The sequence below is a fragment of the Xylocopa sonorina genome, chromosome 12, assembly GCF_050948175.1.
Source record: "Xylocopa sonorina isolate GNS202 chromosome 12, iyXylSono1_principal, whole genome shotgun sequence".
In the NCBI taxonomy this organism is placed as follows: Eukaryota; Metazoa; Arthropoda; class Insecta; order Hymenoptera; family Apidae; genus Xylocopa; species Xylocopa sonorina.
Window position 1 is genome coordinate 2,091,731 of NC_135204.1, and position 22,988 is coordinate 2,114,718.

Consider the following 22,988-nt stretch of genomic DNA (forward strand, 5'->3'; position numbering starts at 1 on the left):
CTCTGTATAATTTGACGTCACGTGGTTAAATATTCCAGAACAACGTACCCACCTGATATTCGTTGCTTCGATTCGATTCTAATCCACTAGCAAAAGGTAATTATCGACTAGAGTCTTGTAATCCTTGACACGGCTGACCGTTTTCCTTGCATTCGAATTATCGGACTAAATGGACGGTCGACCTTTGTCTCAAGGAGTGTCTCACACAGCTTACTCGGACGAAGTACGCGAAAAAAGAAAAAGAAGAACAAAGAAACGACGTCGCGAACAGTCTCGTCGCGTTACGTTCGAACGTAGCCTCGAAACGAGATTAGAGTCTAATTCGTGCGGGGTTCGAATGAAGGAGAAACAGTTTCACGGTCAGCCGGATTGCGTTCGAGACGTAACCAAACGTTTATACGCTGGAGCGGAGGTATTCGGGGCTCCGCTCTGTTCGTTTCATCTTTTCAGAGCTTACGTAATCTCCCCCCTGTGTTTCAATGTCAAGGAGAGTTGAATAAACCTGAGATTACGCGCGATAGGGACCGGCGAAGGCGGCGGCTACTTTCCTCTTCGAAGGACAACCGTGGGTTTGGTGAATCAGTGGACGTTTTTTCACGAGCCTCGATTCTCCTCGACGCTGAACGTCTCGCGTACCGTAGAAAATGCTCGAAGGTAATGGCGGAGGAAAAGGTGAAAGCGATTTCGAAACAAAGGACCATGAAAATGAAAATAGATTATTAATAGGCCTTAAATGTTGTTGCGATTACTGGATTTAAATATCTAAACGTCCACGCTCTCATAATGTGATCAATGTCGTACGAAAAATACACACCATCTTATCATCCATCATTCTTAATATTAACTTTTATCGGAACACCCAAGGAATTTCTCCAAGTTTGCATTCCGATCGCGTACTTTAGACCGCGCAACAACCGTAAACGAAAGTATTGCTTTCTCTAATTAATAAGGCAACGTGCGGCTCGCGGTATCAACAAACCACCCTCCGCTTCGAAGAATCACAACTCTCCGGCAATTCCGAGAGCTTATCAATAATGTAGCACCGCGAACTACTTGTACGCGTACCTCTTATATGCATCGCGAAATCAGAGCCAGCATTCGATCCAACTCTCGTAGTCCACTGGTTCCCAAAGAGAAACCGCGCGACGTTGCTCTGCACGGGGATTCACCGTCCAGCGAGATCGCGCACACGTTGACAGTCCCCGTCTGTGTGTACCCCAGCCACGAATGTTAACCAGCAACAACAGGCACTCGCGTTCCGTGCATTTCGCGACAATGGAGTATCAACCGTGTCACGATCAACAGGTGGATTGCTCCGACTGGCCTCGCGACAAAGTACGATCGGTGGAGAACTTGCGGTCTTTAATCACGAAGCACTGACGAGGCGGAAACGCGACGAACGTATCTACTACTTTTCTCAGTGTTAATCGCATTTCCCCGTATTAGACACGTGGACGGTAGCCAGTTCAGCTCGAAGAGATTCCTCGCTCGTGGCGTTGACAATGAGCCACGGAGTTTCTGGCGTCACGTGCGATCGGTCGCGCGGTTCGAAAACACGCGCGCATCGGACGACGACGGTAACAGAGTGGTGGCCGTTCTGTGACGGCCCGTCGCGGCGATCGCGCGCTCCACGCCCCGGCCAATCGCGCGGCCATTTTCGCGCCCACCATCGCGTCGCGGTCCTGCGAGAATGTCGAGGATGTCGCGTCGATCAAGGTTGCAGGCACGTTGCCTCCGAGCAACCAGCGTCGGCTCGTTTCCGATTCGTAAATACGACACGGTTATTAGCGTGCTAAGTGTATTTGCTAATTGAAATTATCGAGCTAACGTTGTTTTCCTAACCGCGGTGACATTGTCGGATGCTTTGAGATCATCGTAGCTTTTTGCTACCCGCCATTAGTCACCAGCCAATACCAATACAGCCGTCTCGTACCCGACAGACGTCGATTTCTGTTTTGCTGAAACGCGAGTTAGCCCGCGCGATGCTCAGCTTGTTGTTTCTATTTATAAAACGACCGCAACGAATAATACAATATAATGTCGTCGTCGCGACTCGGGTTAGCTCCCCGCTTCTGCTGAGAGAAAGTGGTATTACCTTTGATGCAGCACATTTTTATTTGTTCACGCTGCACTTGGTCTCGCGGTGCGTTGTACGCGTACCAGGTGCACCGTTTTCGCTGGGTCAGCTGTTAGGAAATCGAGGATTATGTAAACGCGACGATACGTCAGCGCGGTCGGACGGGTATTAATTTGTCGATGTGGGAAAAGGAATCGAGGTCACCGGTTAATTCGACACGCGTTCGTACGAGGCTGACGGAAGAACGTCCACGGCGCTGCGTATATTTTTACGATCGCGATTGACAGTCAACGAGCGTAAGACGCGCGTTCAGGCTCGTTCAGCACAGTACGGTTTTATCTATCACTTCTGGTATTGGGTCATCCTATATAAACGATGTAAATACGTTCTTTAAGAAACGTAAAGTTAAATAATTTATGTGGAACAAGATTAATGATGCGAATGTCTACATTTTCTACGATTTCTCACAGTTTCCCGTTTATCTGCGAATGTTTCAATTTCTCATTTATCGACAAAGTAGAATAATCGCGTTAATTATGGTACGACTAGACAGATAAACTTCTATCAATCATTTTTATTCCTTCGATTCTCGTAAATATCACGATAAATAACATGCGCACTCCGTGTTGTAATAGAACGAAGTGGTAGTATCAATTTCGAATTCAAACATTGTACTACCGAGTGCGAAGGAAAACAGTGTCTACTCCGAAACGTATCGGGCGAACGTAGCTGATTAAACTGGTTTTCCTTTCTAAACGAAAGAAAACTCTTACGGCAATGTTTGCAACGATTACGCAACCTCTCTTCTCCGGCACTTTCTTCGTTCCGCGGCGTTTCCGTAGGGCATTTCTTGCCAAACGCCTTTCGACGAACCCCTCGCGGAGTCTGACAAAACTAGCTCACCTTGGAGCGGTAAATTGTCAACCGCAAATTCAAATGCAAATCAGTCGGAATTTCGTAAGAATCGCTAATGAATCGAGACTGAAACCAGCAACCGTGATCCGCGCGCGATTAACCGCGGTCGCGGTCGTTCACGCGCGGATACACGCGAACCAATCGCGAAGTTGGCAATTCCTGGCACGGCGCCGTTTGAGAAACAGCCAGGCATTTTTCTCGGTCCGTTTTAATTTTCCCCGCCGGCGCACGGGATCGCATTTTCGTGCGGACTCGATCGCGAGTGTCGCGTTCCGCATACGTTCGCACGGACGCCGACGCTCCGTGCGGCGCACACCAGCCACGATTACGTGTTCGGCATACTTTCCACGGCATCGATAGCCAGTCGGATCAGGGGAGAGACGGGTGAGCGAAAAATTCGCAAAAAAGGAACATTAAAGTAGCGCACCGGCCGTCTTTCGTCGTGATTTATACGCGCGGCTCGCGGAAGTCGACTGGCGGTGAACCCGAACGAGCGATACGAGGAAAGGTTAGAGTTGAACGCGTATCTGCCGACTCGGTTTCTATTCCATCCTTGCTTCGAGGTAAGACGGAGATACGGTCACCTCTGTGGATCGAGCGGACCGAACTAACTCGTGTGGCATTCATTCATTCTACCACTTGATTTTAATGAAATTTATCTTCGATTCTATTTATTGTACGATATTAAACTTACCTTCGCCTATTACGTTTCACCAGAATTTCCACAAACGTTGCGAACGTGGCTCTGCGCGAGACCGGAAACGAGGCCGCGGAAGGCGTCAGAGCCTCCATATTTTCACAAGGGGTAACGACCCCATAACGGAACGAGCGCGGGGCGAAATGAATCCGTCGGTGGCGAACGTACACGCGCTGTTATTGAAACAATGATCGCGAGCTGGTAGAAGCCGGTCGGCGCGCAGCGTTCGAAGCAGTTTCTCGCTTTTACTGCGACACCGCGATAGTCTGCACGCTCGCGTTACGTGAGAGGAGAAGGGAAAACGCACTCGCGAGATGGTCCGTCATAAAGGTGGGTTACCGCTGAATCTACGACGGCTGTGCTTCCGCGTGGGGCCACTCGCGCGTGTTTCCTCCGCGAGGGACTCGTTCGATCGCCGCGGTACACGGCCCAGAGATGCGTTTCTCGTGTGCACTCGTCGTGCTCCTTTCGTCCTATCCTTGGCTAACCTAACGATTCGTGATAGAGTCGCGGAAGCTGTTGGAACTCGAGGAATCCACCAACCCGTTTCAATGTTATGCAACAATTTTATGTAATACGTTACAAAATGAAGCTGAAACGTTACAGCTAACTGGTTCTTGACTGCTCCGCGACCGGTAAAAAACTTTTGTTACGTGTGGTTCGTGTTATGTATTTCTGTAATGGTTTCGAGTATTTTCGAATCATAGCTTTAACACTTTGGAATCTACAGGCGTCATCTGACACACAACATGACATCAAACACACTTGAATGTTCCAATATGTTACTTTCTATTTTTATAAAAGAAACATTTCCCTATAAACACCTATTGCAGTAAATGTGTATATATTTTGGACATCCCTGAAGTGTTACTTAGTAGTTCTGTTAAATGTTATTACTTTACTTGTACTGTTTTTATATTTTAAAAAAGGTTGTTTCCCCCTTCTTTGTAATAAATAAAGAATGCATTGTTGTGAAGTAAAAGTAAATAATTTATATAAGCACTCATCCGCAGCATAAAAAATTCTTGAAAGTTCATTAGAAGAAAGAAACGAGTTGAGATTTGACTAGGGCTGAAAGTGTTAAGCGATTAACGTTACTAGAGTGCATCTCATCGTGAACCTCTCTCTTGTAGACTTCAGTTATCTAAGACGGAGTTATCCGATGCATTATAACATGCAATGACGCTGCGATGACTAAGATCTTTTTCATGTAAGAAGATTCAATTCACACATAATCATTGGAAACGTAAAAATAACTACGATCGTTGCGCAACAGAGATTTATCTGCATAGACCCGTTCTCAGGACAATGCCATTCAATAATCCCATCGAGCACCCAACGAAATCAAATTCCAGATCCGACCCGCGCCTTTATCTAATTCTAACCAACCTCGAACCTCTCTGAACTAACATCCTACGCGTTTCCTTCCGAGCCCAAGCAATTCGACCTCGCCAGTTAGGCCTGGGGACTGCGATAACGTCCGCCACAGCCGTTGCGAAAACTAGTCGATCCCAGTTACTAGAAAGTCCCGTTAGAGCGTCCTACGGGACTCAAGGGGATCGCTTTTGTGCCCGTGGAAATCGTGAGATCGGTATCGCCGGCTCCTGCGAACCGCGTCTTCTCACCACGGCGTTTCCGTCGCCTCCGTCGTCTTCGTCGACGTCGTTGTCGTCTTTTATTTCGAGGGAAATTAACGACGACCCGACCGAGTAATTGTCGGCCGTTAAACTGCCGCGGAACGTAATTACGCGAAGACAAAGAGCCGTGGGAGGAGTAAATACGGAAACGCGCGGGGAAAACGAATTTGTCAGTGGCGGTTTCGCGGCGACGCCGTGCGACGAAACTTCTTCCGCGTCGCTTTTCATCGGACGCGAGTTTTCCGATGTTCCTCGCTGGTGATAGACACGTGATAACGAGCACAATGGACGTCGCATAATTTTAATTGGACGCCTTCTTCGATCTACTCTCTCGCGCTATGGCGATTACGCGTCAGGACCGATTTCAGTCGAACACCTGTCACATCCTCTCCATTTTGCTCGATCGCGATTGGTCTTCCTTCGTCGATAGGCGACGACGAAATCTTACGCGTTCGAGGAATTTTACTAGGAGCCTGATATCGCGTGATGGATCTTCGAGACACCTTTCATTTTGAATCAAGTCTTCCGATTGCGATCGCCGGATTTCAGAGTGCTGAACGATAGCGTATATTGGTAGTGAATATCTCTACTTCGCGTGTGTGTTCCTTAACTGTCTAGATTACGTGCACGGAATAACTCTCATCATCTGTTTGTACAGTAAAATCGTTTCACGTTACTTTTACACGTCCTCGTTTACGGCACGCTTTGATCTTCAGCCGCTCAACCGTGATTGGAAAAGTCTAACTCAGACTTTCAATTACATCACTCTATACTATGTAATAATGATTATTATTTAACCCATTTGGTACTAAATTTCTTTTCTTTATATTTTATTTTTTATCGTTTCTAGATTAACTTTTTAAATGCTAATACGATAAATTTTAAACAAACAATTAGTTTATAATATCAGTTTTAATTATATAAAGGAATGTTTCCTAATTGAAAACAATGGTAATTGGGAGCATCTGTTTCAACGTATAAAGTACGATAAAATAGCTTTCGGAAGGAGGAAAAAATATATAACAGAAAAATTGATATCAAAAAGTATTTAAATAACTTACTTGGAATTTTTTTTAGAGTCCTTTAGATATCTTATAACATCTGTTAAAAATTTCATAGAAAAAGTATTAAACAACCAAGATAAACTATAACATCTATGAAATACATATTAAACTAAAATACAAAGTTTTAAATTGATCATTTGTGCACGTTTGTAGCGAACAATTTAACATATTCTGTAAGATATACAATTATTTCTAACTGTTCCCATTTGGGAACGCTGGCTACAAATGCGTTAACGCGTCGAAGTTGAAAACATTAGGTGAACATTTAGGTAAAAAAACAGCAGCGAATGCTTATAAATTATCTACTTGTTATTAACATGTTATTGGCAATATCTTCTTAAATATGCACAACCTTGATTGAAAAAAAGACGATTTACGTATCCCATTCTCCGTATAAGTATAACAAACAAAAACCATTGATTCGCGTTTTATGTCATAAACACATTAAGTACTATTAGTCTTTGCGTAGAATCGCAAAAATTATTTCTTTTTCTGACTGCAAAATGAAATACAGCTTGTGGGATATCACGGATCGTATTTTGCATCTACTAAATCATACTGTTGACCACCGAGCATGATTACAAATTATGTTACGATTGCGAATCGCTGTAGAACGTTACCAAGAATAACAATATCAAGTCTCTTAAACGACTATATCCTCTTTACGTTCGTCTCTAGATTCGGATAAGAGCGAACACTTTTTTCTGCTGGCTCGAATCAAAACAAGAAGAGAGACGCCTTGAATGCGCGACGATATACAAATACTGCGAGACTTTATCGTGAAACAGGGAACGATAACGGTTCTATTTCGAACATCGCGTTTCCACGTAATGCAATTTATTGCGCAACAATGACGTCCCGAGGCTGCATCTTCCGCATTTTCGAGGCGGTAATTCAATTCGCAATGCAACGTCTGGCTTTCACCAGACGTCTACGAAAGTATACGAAAAGATAATTCCCCGCAAAGGCGTTATCTTCGCACCGCCGAAACGGAGCTCTCGAATAATGGGCCTGTTATTAATTCGCGATGACGATAATGCGAGTATCCACGGTGAATAGGCTCGCGCGCGCGCTTCCCAACTATAGACGTTGCTTAATTAAGTTAGTAGTCACCTCCGCGCAGTTAACGTTAAGAGAATCTCTCTTTCCTCCGTCGTTTCTCCCATTCACTCTTCTCTCTTTCGAGAACCGTCGTTACGACGCAGTGTCACCTCCCACGGTTTACGAACTCGTCTCCGACGATGATAATCCGTGTTTCGGATAAACAAATTGCATTTCCCCGGCGCCATCGTGGATCGACGCTTAGGAATGCTAGCTATCTTTCAGCGCGTCGGACGGCATTAAAGAATAACCGTTAGAACATTACTCAAACTGATCCTCGCTATTTCCATTCACTGAATCATCTCTAATGCCACAGTGTGCATTAGAGTTTGGAAACATGGACAATCCTTCAACTCATCGAACGAAGTTAGGAATAATTACTACAGCATCGTTCGAAATATTCATTCGACTCATAGATACGCTAAATTACTCCCTTTCAGACGTAGTACAGACCCATCAACTCGTAATAGATAATAATTAGCCAACAATGGCACTCGCCGCTGTCGTAAAAGCACACTTGACAACAAGCACATACTCGACATCACGCAATGGACAAATTGAATCCCGCCGAACACGTCAGGTACTTACGAAAAGCTCCGCTAGGGACCAAAAGCGACGCGGCACGTGCACACGTTGCGCGCGCCAAGAACCACTCTGCGCCCGGTATAATTAACCGCGAGCAATTACTCGTTGCCCGATGCATACGGCTAGACGATAGTGACGCAAGAAGCGTACGTGGCCCTGAAAATTCCTGCGATCGCGCGATGCACTTATTTCGAGCGCAGACGGAATTGGTCAGGATGTTGCGCAGTCGCGAGGAGCCGGAACTGTTCGTCAGACTTTCGGGATTTCTATCGTGATGCACGAGAAAGGTCACTCTGAGGTTTTAGCTGGTTAAGAGTTCCCAAAGCTCAAGGTATCCATGAGGATTTCCTCGCGAAAAAAAGGGGGGTGCGCAGGGGTTGCGAGCCTCGCGTCGGCGGAGGCCGTGCAATTTAATTGTCGTGAATTAAGCGCCAGGGGACGTAATTACGCGTAGGACAAAGCACCGCGGCCGTGGTCCGCGCGCACCGAAGTAAATAGGGAAATATAATGGTAGGAATTTGTCGCGAGCGGGTGGCGCCCCGTTATCGGCGCGGCTTACGCGAGGGCCTCGCGACTATAGGTGGGACTCGCGAGTGCAATTTAAAAGTCCATTTGTTTCTGGATAACGTCAGGGAACGCGGACGCGCATTTCGCCCAGAAAATATCGTTGTCGAAAATGGCGGCGCTGTGGGTAACGGTTGCGCACTGCCTCCGCGGACGATGAGTTGTCTTGTGGGGATACATCGATGACGGGTAAAAACCCAACTCAAGGACTTCAAAGGATTTTACAATAGTTTTCCCCAAGTAGAAGGGACGTGGAACAGTTAGCCGGACAAAATGCATCAGGTATTGATAATTAGAATATTTCCTTTATTATAAACAATAAAGATCTGTTAATACATTTAGAGAAACTTGTAACAGGAATAAGGCCGTTTATTTTGAAAATGGTGTAAATCCATTTTTTACTTATTACTTATAACTAGTTAATATTTAACACCTTAAAAAATGCCAATGCTTTCTTTAATTTAAAATTGGTCAAATGAAGAAATTCCACAGATAAGTTGCGTAGAAAAATGTTTAATTTGTACGTAGAACAATGAAAGGAAAATAACTTAAGGTCAATTAATGAATGGACATGCAGGAAAATCTTTGAACGAGATTTCGAGTTACATTTCTATCTGCCATGTAAAGATACCTGTGCAATTTCGCGATTTCTCCAACATGAAAATTCAGATAACAAATAACGACGAAGAAAAGCGATTCGTGTACAAAGTCATAGTGTTCACTTGAAAAATGCTGAATTACCGAGAAAAGCATTATAAGATAAAATTCTGGCATCGAAAAGTCCCGATAAATACTTTGCCTTTTCTACAAAAAAAAGTAATAATAAATAATAATAATATCTTATACAATTAACGTTTAGAAAAAAAGAACGCTACTTCTGTTTTATTTCTTGTTGTTAATTATAAATAAAATTTGATTAATATAAAATATATTTTAAATGGTATTTAATTTTTCATCATTGAAATTAAATGTTTTTCACAAGTGACTAAATATGAAAATGAAGTAAGTCCATTTACAGTCCCTAAATATAATATATTTTAGATCAATTCGCCTAAAAGAAATTTATTAATCAAATTACATATTGATAAATTAGCAGAAACATTGCCAGACTTGATATAATTATAATATACTAAATTTAAATTACTCGAAACAACAAAAAGTGGGTTTGCACCACTTTCAAAATAAACGGTCCAAAAGGTAGAAAACTCTCTGGGAAGATGTCATATTTACAACTGTCTTGTCCACGTGCGCGATCATTATAAAACATCTTGACTCACCTTGTTGTGACCGTGTGATTCGCTAATCGAGGAAACCTGATTCAAGTAAACATTTTTCATTATTTCACAACATGTACATTACATCAAGGTGACTCATTTATATACATACATGACGATTATAAAGCCCCTGTACGTTTCCAAGGAATTGCAAATGTACCAGAATTATATTTTAAACGCGTGACTACGGGGCACACATTGTGTAAACGTTGCATGAAAAATTGCTATTGTTATAATGGAACTGGACTCACGTTTTAATCGAAATTCAGAGTGAAGATGCGTAAGCGTATATCCAAACATAGTGGTGAACAAATTTATGCGTATTGGATAGGCAAAAGATAGGAACTACAAGAACAGTCACCCATATAAAAAAAAAGGACAGAGACTACGTAGTCGCAAGGTTGTAGGGTTAGTCCAGGTGTGTCAATCAGATGATTCATTCATTCTGTGAAACAAAGGGTGGCGCGTTAACGCGTGCATGCATCCTTGAATAATTGCTGACAGCAATCGTCTTTTACGTGCGACTTTAATACCTGTCATAAGATAAGCAGTGAATTGTATCTTTTTGGTTTAAACGAGGATTTTCAAAATATTTAAAAATTAACACGTTTTATCAAGCATCGAAATGCTAGGAATTTCCCGACTTGACAACTTATGTTCAGTTTCTTCGTACGTCGATGTATTTTAACTCGTACCATGTACTCTGCGAAACGAACGAAACAGGTGCTTTCAATGGTCACGGTCATAGGTAGAGGACGTTTGCGCAACGTCAGTCGAGAAATCGCATCGAGAACTCGAATGAAGCTTTAGACACGAGTCTCCAATCATTTTCAACAGGAATCGTACTTCATTTCCAAACATTTAACTTTGTTTACGCGAAATCGTAGGGATGCGTGTCGCCGTTCGCCCCCGACCTCTGTGTTCGACCAACAGTCGTCAGCTAGCACCGAAATGGCTACGATTCCTCCGTATGCAGGTCAACGATCGTTATTTAGTTATAAGGTCCTCGCTATTAAGTATTTAACGAACACGTCTAAAATTCCTAAAATTGTAGTTGGTAATGAATAGAAACTAAACTGTAAGTATTTTATTTTTGGACTATTATTTTTTCGATATGTCAATACGGCTATAAATCGTATCATAGTCGCGAAATGTTAATTATTAACGACCTTTATTCTGGGAAATGTACTTGAGAATTACTGCAAAGCAATATTTTACTTTTTACAGTTAGTAGACGACGCTGGCAAATCAAGGGAGTGCCCGAAAGACATTTCGGTGTAGAACGCTTAACATCGTCTGCGTCTGACAGGCATAGTTAAACTGCAAAGGGTAAAAACTGCTGACCGTCCAGTGATTTATGAACAGGATTGCAAATTTGCATGATTAGATAACAGTCCAAGATAAGAAGTGAACAAACACTGTTGTGAGGTGACTTTATCTATGCCCAATAACGAATACGACGCGCAAAAAAATCAGTGAACCGGTAGTTTATCAGCATGATTGTGCCTACAATTAGTACGAGGCACGATGGCGACAATGTCAAGACCTATAATTAAGGAGATTTCAGGGTAAACCTTGCGTTAACGCCACCCTCAACTTCTCGTCTTCCAATCGTTCTTCGCGTGTCTCTTCACAGGGTGGCGTTCCGCTCCAAGGCCTCGCAGCCTGTGCGTACGCATGGCTCCGCCATTTTATTCGCGGATCTGCAGATGCCAGCGTCGCTCCCGGAAATTGCACGGCGTGAATCGAGTGCTTTGCTCTTCGACAACTTGACTGAGTACACTTTCCGCCGCGACACGTTAGACAACGCGAGCACAAGGGTACGCATACTTGTTTACACAATATAATACTTGCAGGTTATACGCGGTGTTTCGCAAAGTAATCGGAAACTGCAGAACGCGCGGCGAAAATAAGATGGCCATTAACGTTCTCTGAGTTAACGAACACTTCGGGGGTCGAGAAAATTAAGAATGCTATGTGCCTAATAAAATAACTATAAAATAACTATAAAATAGACATAACATGTATAGATGTGTTAAGACCCATTAAGTTTTATTTCTTGAAACATAGCCTAAAGCAAAGGGAGGTTCGGCCAGGTCCGCTAATTCATAAAACGGCAACTGTCGATCCGTCCTTTGGGGATTGTCGAATATAGCCACATTTGGCAAGCAACTGTCCGGAGCAGGAATAATATCCAAAAAGCCAGTACTTTCCAAGTCGAGTTAATTATTATTTATTACACATACCTACTAAAGGTCTTATTGCTTGCTGTTACTTTATCAGAATTTACATTAACCAATAATCTCCGACAGCCGCTTCCCTCACCAAATTTCGTAGAATGTCCAATGACGAATCCGCATGTCCTAGCTAAATAACACACCCACCGGCGAATCTTTATAAGATCTCGTCATGCATAGGAAAGAGAGTTAAAAAATACAAAACATCATAGGGCACATGTACCAAAACCTTGCCGAAAGTTTCATTAGTTACTGCAGTCCCCAACAGTTACCGAAATATAACTTATAAGAAATACAAGTCGTTGAGGATCATTCTCTATCACAGTCAATTCCTCAACTACACCAACGTTAAACTAAACGTTGGCAATTAACAAAATGTATTCTAAGAAACTCTAAACCAGAGGTGACCAAATCGTCTTCTTACTTATCACTTCGTCCCATTTTTTTTGACAATTGTAGAATGTGAACTATGTGTGTATATGAATGAGAGAGAGAGAGAGAGAGAGAGAGAGAGAGAGAGAGAGAGAGAGAGAGAGAGAGAGAGAGAACGCGTGAGTGAGACTGGTGTAAATTAATTAATTTAATTGCCTGATTGAGTTAGTCCTTTTCCTCCCCTAAGCAAAGCAGGTCCTACCCCTATTCCCATTTTTCATTCCCAACCGTGAACGTAAGGAAGTAAAAAAGGTGCTTGAAGAGAATGACGCATTGAACTCGTCTGTGAAAAAAACTTGCGTATGGTATGCGAAAGGTTGAATTTGGCCAAGTTTGGTCTGCTCTAAGCTGACCAGTAATAGCAATAAGCTTATAAGGCCATCGACCATCATGTACCTTCTACGACTACTTTATTCTCGGCTCAAACAATTTTCAGTTTTAATTTCATTTCGTTCTGCATGTTTTAGAAAGGACGAGACGCTTCATAAAGCTATTATCTGTTATTTCCGTGCGCGTCACTCGAGGGTGCACTTGGTATCTGTATTTATTTGGTGCGTGTATTTTAGCCACTTCTCAATAATTTCACATATCTAATCAGTTTTGATGTTCGCTTACCTCATCAAAATTCGTTACACTGCCATAAACGAATCCGTTTGTCCTAACCGAGTAAGACACTTTATGTTTGATAGAGATTACATAGAACATCAGAATTTAACAACATTCTTAGTATACACTTTTTACATTCAAACAAATTTTAAAAACATTTAGTATATGTTGTTTAGAAATCGCATATAGTAACTTTTTTTTATTAAAGTTTATATAAAAAGCTTAACCGCGTCCCATCATTGCCCCACCCTAAATATTTAGGTGCTATTAAGTCATTGCTCGAAGCGTATGAGAAGATTACAAATTTCGTTACTTAACAAATAACTGTGTAATATGTGGAGTTAAGAAGGTAAAGTCAAAAAACGACATGTACTTAAAGATACGATACATCTGAAGAATTTAGGGTTTTGTCTTAATGTTTGCAATTGTCTTTAATTGCTTCAACAGGTAGCAATACAGTGTATTATTAAAATGCAATAGTACAATATACAATGATACAATAACAAGTACATGTTTGTTTGAAATTGTTTATCTGACACAGTACGCAGACGTACGATCGCATTTCGAAGCAGCACGATGTGAATAGTGTTAATAGCGTTAAAAAAACATTAAATGAATCTCTTAGTAAAAAAATCGACAAAAAATTACCGACTAGTGTCTGCTGTAACTTCAATTTTTTGCCACGAATATTTAAAATATGCTATTTACATTAACGCGGAGTCATTCAGTCGTCCACGATCGCGGTTTCAATGAACGAATGCGATTAGCCATGATAATTTCGTAAAAATAATTTTTTAATAATGTGAACAACAATTATCTAAACCTTGGACTAATGTCTTAGTGTAATAAATCGTCGTTATCTTAACGACACTTAGTTGCAGCGATGGTTATCCCGCAGGATGTCGAGAGATCATGCAAACTCGAATCGTTTTGTCTATCTTACATCTGCAACTGCACGGAGCGCGATGTTTAATGCATGAATTAGCGTAGGTCGCGTCGTCCGGAATACAAACGACCCTCGATAAGCCGTTGGGAATGATCGAAAAATTTTCGCGCTGCGCACTGCGTTCCGAGTCATCGATTAATACGACGCGTGATCATTGTTCGTTATTGACTGCACGCCAGCTTTAGACATCGGAAACATTTGTATTAGAGAGTGCAACTCGTTATATTAATAAGGGCTCATTAAAGAACCGGCTCTGAAATATTTTACTGCTGGTTTAAAAATGGATGCGGCAAACTAGCAACCATGAATTTAAGATTACTTCTTCTTTCGGCAAAAATGCACAACAATTTTCTATAAATAGCACCACGACCTATACATGCGTGTGTTTGTTCTAAGATTTTTATCGTCAAACCTGTTTCTATAAAAGAATTCGCGAGTAAAATGTAAGGTCACCAAAAAGATAACAATCAAACTTATTAACATTCCTGCTGCGTTCCAGGAATATTTAACGTGTTAATTATATGTGTCTTTCAATCATCACAATACAAATTGGATTAGAAGCGAAACATGTATCACGATTATATTTAGACAGTAGATCCATTGAATACTTGATGAATCCCGGATATTTTGGAGAACTTGATTAGAATGCAGCTTAATGATCGAGACGTTCAAATTCATGAGTCATTCCTTGAAACGGTCGAATCAACTTGTGTTCACAATTAATTCTCTGCAAACGATAAAATGAGAAAGAAAAAGGGACAGAAAGAAAGGAAATTTGTGAAACACACGAACAGTAGTTGCTGATAATTTTCTCGCGCGTCGTCACATCCATCGCGATATCGAACGCGCGTTCACGCGCAACGTTTTTGCCTTCACGCGAACAAAAAACGCGGACTGCGTTTGCACAGCCAGTCGGAGAGCCCGTTTTTTTGTCCGTCGAAGCGAGGTTTCATTCGACCGCGATGCCACCGTTGACGCGACATCGCACTACAAAACTGCAAAACTGTCGAAAAACCAAGGAATAAAAACGGGAGAAGAATGGAAAGGCGTAATAAAGAAATCAGAAAACGAAACGATGGAACCGTTCGAATCGCGAGTTGTCCGCTGAGCAAGAAGGTAACACGGTGCGTCGGTACGAAAGGGGGTTGCGATTGTAAGTTCCATCGTGTTTGCAGGCCACGGGAGCATTTTTTCCAGAAACACGACCCGTCGCCCAGTTGGCGCCGAAACCATTGATTAAAGTCCGGCGCCGACCCATTTTTCCGCGCCTCCCTGCCTGCTTTCCCGCGATCCCCACATATTTCTCAACCCTCCGTTTCTCATCCTCATCCTGCCCCTTCCATTTCTGCTCTGGCGTACGCGCGGCAACTTTTTGGCACGGAGATGCGACCGCGTTCGTACCGCCCCGGTTGAGAATCCACCGACACCACTTGGCTCCGATTGATCTATAAACCTGTGATGTCTCCACGAGAGGCATCCGCCAGCTAGTCTCCGGGCCGTGCATCCCCGCGTCGCCCCGTGTTTCGGATATATCGGTCGTGACAAAGTGTGTTCACGAACGATATTGCAGTCTTGATCCCTTTCCGCGATCGTTCGTTACTCGCACGGGAAGGGGTGATTGATGCTGCGCTCTCGTCGGTGGATGCACGCAGGGCACGGAATATTGCTCGTATATACTTCGACGGGGATCATGTATATGTATGAAAACTTACTTCAGCCACTTCTGCTTGATGTATTTCGGATTATAGACAAGCGTTTCAGGAATAATGCTTAGCCTGGCATCCCGTTCGAGGACATCGAAGAGATGTTTAGGTGAAAAACAGATCTAGCCAAATGATAGTATGTCTATACTTTACTAAAATAGAAAAGTTTTTTAAAAATCGTGTAATTAAGGGATGAACAATTGTTTCGCGGCTAACATTACATTTCAGAAAATGTATAAAATTTATTTATGTGTTTTAATTTTGTGTCATCTATAACTGCAAGACACATTTAATTTTAGTATCAGCTGAATGAGACAAGTGTACTCTATCACACATTTCTACAATTGTTTTCAAATCAGGGGTGAGTTTTTCGGTTCAAGACGGATTTTTTCGACTATCTTGACGGATTACAAATAGCTCACATCGGTTTGTTATCAGAACCAGTCGTTACATACATGTGACAGACATTTTTGGTTAATTTATAATGACATGTTGAAACGCGTTGTGTTTCGAACAGACAACCAATTGGACTATGCCTATGTTATCAAATGTTTAAAAATTTATTATATAAAATAATATATATAATGCATAAATGTACTTCACTTTGAGGAATTGTATTTATTTGGTTTTTTATTCCAATCTTATTCAGTTCCTTCTAATTTTATGTGTCACATGGTTGTGACGAATGGGCTATAACATATAATTTTTGTCTGTAGCCCAGGAACATATATGTATGTCAATTAAAGAGAATTTTTTTTAAAATGTTCCGATTGATGACATATAAACCCGAAAAGAGTCATGGACTGTGGTGGATGTTCTTCTACCACTGAGATTCTAGTAGCGAACGAGTTAAACTGGAATAAGTGCTTGAAGAAAATGTACGAAGTGTACGTAACATTACCAAGCTGCACTTTTCCCAGTTTTTTAATGCAACAGTAATTGCACAAATATGAAAAACGGTTAGTTCAATTACTGCTTGAGTGGTTCTAAAAAGTGACCAAGTTCATTAGCAAATCAATTGCGAGATGAACGTAAAACATATAAACGTATAAATTTTCATCACTCACCAGAGAGTAGCTTTATTATATAATCTGTAATTTCGCTCAATGCCGTTTTAACCTGGAAAACATTCGAATCCGAGCAAAGCACAGTGGAACGATGTATTTTCGAAATGATATCAGTCTCGAATTCATATACCACCGCGTTTAACGATCACCAGTGAACCAAAGACATGTATCGCGCAATGATGCACAATTTCCGCGATAAACAGTGTATCGAAATAACTGTTCCTAAAAGTATTGGTATTATTCAATATCCATTGTGATTTAAACCCAACCGCAGTTCTACTTCTTGCAGTTCGCCCGTAAACATTTCAGTAGAAACCTCGACGATTTCCACTCTAGAAATTCTGGGTATATTTCAACATTACCACGGTTTAATGCATTTCGAACCACATCAGGCTTATAAAATGGATAAAACAATGTCACGGAAGCAAAATCGTTTGGAATATTCGTATTGTTCCAGCTCGAACGAGCAGCGTGTGATGGGGCTATTTGATTTACTATCCATTACCCGGATCTGTTCGAATTTGTCATCGATTTGGGAAATGGGGAGAGGCTTAAATTCTGGTTAAACCGATAAGATCGTTTCCGGCTTCGTTCGGTGCATGCATTATCGTGCACACCGTCGCGTTTATCGCACGCGACACCGATCGAACTGGAACTTACCGCTGCCCATCGACGAAACGAAGAATCGAAGGAAATGAAACTTTGCACGAGCAGTTACTATCCAGAGTATTACTATTATACGGTTGTTATTTAGAATACAGGATTGTCAACTTTTAAAAAATCAAAATTGTTTCTTATTACATGTTAGAAAGTTTAAAACTCGGACCAGATCGAGAACTGAACCCACTCGCTGCCAACCACGAGCATACTCGTGAAGAAGCGTTTATATAAGCTTTGTTATTTTTACACTTTTTCTGCTTTCATATGCAAAGGCACATTTAAAATACAATGAGTAAACTCCATGCCACACTGTTCATTTTCTTTTGCATTGAAGGACAAAAAATATGGAAATATCGCAAAAACAACAATCACAAAATTTTATGCGAATAGGTTAATATGTTGAATGCCACGAGGATCATTAGTGACCAGCACGTCGATATTAATTAATAGAAATACATGAAAATAATTATGTTCATACATAAAGTGTACAGTTATTGTGCGCGCATATCGCATAATAAAAAAGTTCATGCTAGTGGCACGAGAATCTATTTAAAATTAACGTGGCATTCAACGTATTAGTTAACGATTTAAGTAGCAAATCTTGCAGAACTCGACGAGGGATCTTTGAATCGACATTTTGACACTCCTATGATTGGAAAAACTGATTTCTGACCCTGAGTACAAAGTAATATAATATAATAAGTGTTTTAATTTCGAGAGCAAGAACTCAACTCAATACAGAATAGAAGCACATACGAAACAACAGAATCAAGAAATATCACAAATTCTTTAATCACTCTCCGTGTTGTACGCTAGAATTTTGAGAATTATCATAAAAATACCAAAATAGAAAAAAGTTTATGCAAAAGAGAACCAACTAAAGAATCTAACTGAAACGTCTAAGCCAGCAGAGGCCGATGACATACTGAAAGAAATTGTAAGGGTAGGGTTACGTTGGGTCTATCCTTTCGATTCAATTTTACTCGACCAATACACTCCTTCTTTTTATTTTGCAGCACAGGTATTTCGTTAATAATATAATTGCGCACATGGAAAGCATCGGAGCATAAAATTGCCAAAGCTGCGAAAACATCGACTCGATGGAGCGATTCGTTCTAACTGTGAAACGAAAACGCGACACGTAAATACGATAATATGATATTATGGAAAATACGTGGCGCGTGTTTACGCATTTTATACGATAACGAAGTCCGAAATCCAAATTTATATTGCGCCCGAGGTGCTCTGATTGCAATTGATTAACGTATCACGCGCATCGCGCTTGCTATCTATTACACTCGCTCGCGACGACCGACCGTGAGCACGCTTCTATCGTTTCCCAGTAACGTCCAACCGAATAACCGATGAATGCCACGATTTCCTCGGAAAAATTACGCAAAATTAGAACGCGAGGAAGATCGTCTAACTTGAACCGTTAAACGGTAAATATGACAGTAAATGTAGGCACTTGGAAGAGTTAAACAATAAAATAATATATTAAATGAAAATTATTGTGTCCCGTCTGACTTATGCTTTAACCTTGATCCTTGGTTACTCCCTCCAATTTTTACAAATTGTTTAAATGCCAGGCACGATAACCAGACCAGCTTTTATTTATTTTATGAATGAAATCTTTCTTTGGAATTCTAACATTATTTATTGTCACTCTTTAAACGAAATTGGCAGATCCTAGAAGTATATATAAACTAGGATATTTGTGAATAGAATATTAGACGCGTATCCGTGGTTTTAGACGTGAAAAGGAATACTTTCGTTCAGCTTAGCTTCGAAACTTCAACCCTCGCAATTATAAATGATTCAATTCGACGGTGAAAGTTTGCACGAAGAAAATCTCTATACAATATAGATTGTTCCTCGCAATAGAACCCAACGCCACCGTGATCGTTCTTACTCAACCTCTTTTACTCCCGGCGTCGTTTCGCGAGTTAAGCACGTCGGAACGATCACTCGCTCGCGCTCGACGCTCACGTACCAGCCGCGTCGTCGTCGTCGTCGTCGTCGTCGTCGTCGTTCGATTTTAAATCGTTCCCAGGGAGAGCTCGTAAAAAGTCTCTACAGCTCGCGTTACACAGGTCGAAAGGATTCGCAGGCTGGCTTATTGGCAACGCGTCTAGCCATGGCCCAGCGTCGACAGCGGCGCCGTTGGTGCTCCAACTGAACGACGCTCGACTCTTAAATTATTACTCAGTTACGGGGGTTTTATTGCGCCAATAATAAAAGCCGGCGATATCGCGAGCTCCCTCGCTCTTTCGCGAGGGTTCGTGTGTACGCGACGTTCTGTAACGACGGCGAAATATGGCCGTTACTTACACCACGCCCGCGTCGAGCGTCTTTAACGCCCGTAGCGAGCCCCGCAGCGACCTTTCCGCCGGGGGTTGCGCGCGGATTTCGTCGACCAGCCTCGCACCCCGTTCCACTTGCCGCGTAACCTCCGGATATATGTACGTACAGAGTATATCGTCCCGAGTTTCTTTTATACGATCCAACGATGGATATACGATTCGCGCGACGCTGATATTCCGTGTTCTCTAACTGAATTCTTCGGAAGTTTCGCCCGGCGATAAAGTCGAGCGAACGCTCTCGTATCTGACAACTGGTTGTTTTACGAGTTTCGGAAGTTCTGCCGCGGCGGCTTTGTTCGCGCGCAAACAGATACGTCGCGTTGGTTTTCGCGATCAAAACCCCACTATCGAATAGCTTCATTTTCTATTTACCTTCCCAATCTCGGACGTGTGTTGTTAATATTGTTAAATACTGGCAATCATTCTATTTATACACGAGATATCTCCTAGTAAGCGTCTGTGTATCTCGAATTTTGCGTTACAAGTTTATGATTTATCTCTGTATTCAAGGTAGCCATCCGTCAAACGTCTTCTTATCAATTTCAATATGTTTAAGGTGTTATAAATTCGAATGCACTCGTTTCAGCAAACCGATTAATCGCTCTGTGACGTAGGCTCGTCGCGTGCAGCATTACTTCGAGCATTTCCATCGCAAGACCGTCGGGTATAAATGTTTTCGATTATTGTCGTTTCAATGCCTTCAGTAATTATCGCTTTTTACAGTCGCGACGGAGCGTACCAGTCCATGCACGCGAGATCGAATTCGCAATTTACAAATCTATTAATTGCTCGCGCCTGCGTTCACTCGCTCGTCGAAGTACGAGATTCTACGCGATGATCGATCGTTCTGGGGACAATTACAACTCTCAAACTTTTCTTTTATTTTATAACAATCGGAAATCAGTAATATCTGTAGAGGAAAATTTCTCTGTAATTTGATTTTAGATATCGAACAGAGTTGAAGGAATCAAGTACAACGTGTTTTAAATTCCGAAGGAAGATTTTATTCACATGATACATGGACTGTAGTTTAGCGTGGGGTGCTAAATTCTGAATTATAAATATAAAAAGCTGTTCTGGTTTTTCGGATCTGGTATTTAGGAAATTTATAAAGAGCTTAGAAAAGGTTCCATAGGTTGGAGGGAGTAGCCAAGAGCGAAGGATGACACATACATGGGTTACAAATGATGATGAAGGGGTATTTAGGGTAGTATTTAGGGCATATGACTGTTTGAGATGAATCGGTATTTACAAAAGACAGCGATGGTAACTATGGCACATGAAATAGTGAGTTGACATCCAACAAGTTGCATAAGTTAACAAAAAGCAAATGGAAAGTGTGTTGTGCTTAACCCTTTGAAACTACACTGTAGTCCTCAATGTTTCTTCTTCCTTGGGTCGTTTAGAGGAAAACTATTCTAAATTGTGTAAATTTATCTTGAGAGAGATTTTTACTCATCATCCTTGTATGTCCAACATACAAAGGAATATTAAAGGTAAAGCACTAAGATTTTGTGATACCTCGACAAAGTACATGTAAAATACAATTCATTTAAAGTTATATTAAGAGTTCTTACCACTTCTATGTGGTAACGAAAAAAGGTATAAATTAACCGAAGAGTCTGCCAGCACGACAAATCAGAGAAAGCTTTTAAGAATCAGAAAACTACAAGTACCATGCTTTCGAAAAGTTATCGTTGATTCGAATCGAACTAAATACCAAAGAATTATTTACACATGGGTAAATAATTGTAAAGTGGGGATGACATACCAATTTTGGTTCGAAAAATTGTGTACGTAACATTTGTGACGGAGATGTTATATCGAAACAGTTCACGAGCATTCAAAGGAAACAGAGGAGATAGAAATTCAACAGGAAGTCGATATAACATCCGTGAATAATAAGAAACGAAAACTCGTATTGTCCAGGAAGAAAAGGTCCACTTTTGCCAAGTGACTCTGTTTTCCTTGCCTTCGTTCGGTGGTTTCGTATCCGACGTCGTTACATACACTCCTGTCCACAAGTATCTGGACACCTATTAAATACACATAGATTTGTATTAAATACACACTGTATTTATGGATTATGATAATTTATCTATTTCTAAATGAGAGTAGCCTTCATTGAACATTTAATTATAGTAGAGGATATAGAGAACAATCATTATGTGTTTCACTAAAAATTATGAAAACGACGTAAAGAACTACGAAACACTGTTTGCTTTATTGTTAAAAATTGAAAAACATTTCTTTTATCTAATATATCTGTGTTATCATTTATTATAATTGAAAACTCACATTTACTCTAGTGTTGCTAAAAAATTTTCCAACTTAAAAAGTGTTTCGCGATGAAAAAAAGCCGCTTGTACCAGTCGTGATAGTTTTGCGACAAGTTTTTGCAATCCACAACTGTTTTACACTTTTTGTACACTTATCTATGCAGCTACAATAACTTCATTGATGCTATTTGTTAATAAATATTGCTTGTATTGCCCACCAAGATTAGAAGGTAACATAATAAATCCATAGAAGAAACTAAATTGAAGAAATATTTTTGCGAATTCCGCGAATACGTAAGCGTTAGAATGCTTATCGACGAGAGTGCATACAATACTGTGCAGACGTCTTAGGCCATCGCGTGACATTCGTTTTGTATTTAAATTAATCAATATTAATGACGCTTACTATTTACTATGCTGTAGGTTCCAATAATTTGTTGTGCAATAATTGTTCTGCATACGAGAGGCACGTGTAGCAAATTATTAATAATTTATAGGAAAGGTATATAAAAAGAGTTGAGGGTGTAATTAAGACAAAAGGGGGGCTACAAAAAATATTTAAGTATTTACCAGAAAACATTACAACATTACATGATTGTCAATAGTATATTGTTGAAGAATATAAGTATAATAAAATATATATGCTCAACTTAATTGTGTACCGGCAAATATACAAATTTATTATATAATGTAAGTGGTCTAAGACTTTTGCACAGTACTGTACGGCGATGCACTATATTGGTTTCGTACGCCGTATGAAAATACGCGGTATTCCTTTTTT

General features: G+C 41.1%; 1 protein-coding gene across 1 annotated transcript in view; it reads left to right on the forward strand.

Moving 5' to 3' along the window:
• The window catches only part of LOC143429936 (Krueppel-like factor 6), a 519,442-nt gene that overhangs the window by 427,538 nt on the left and 68,916 nt on the right, over positions 1-22,988 (forward strand). The window lies entirely within an intron of this gene.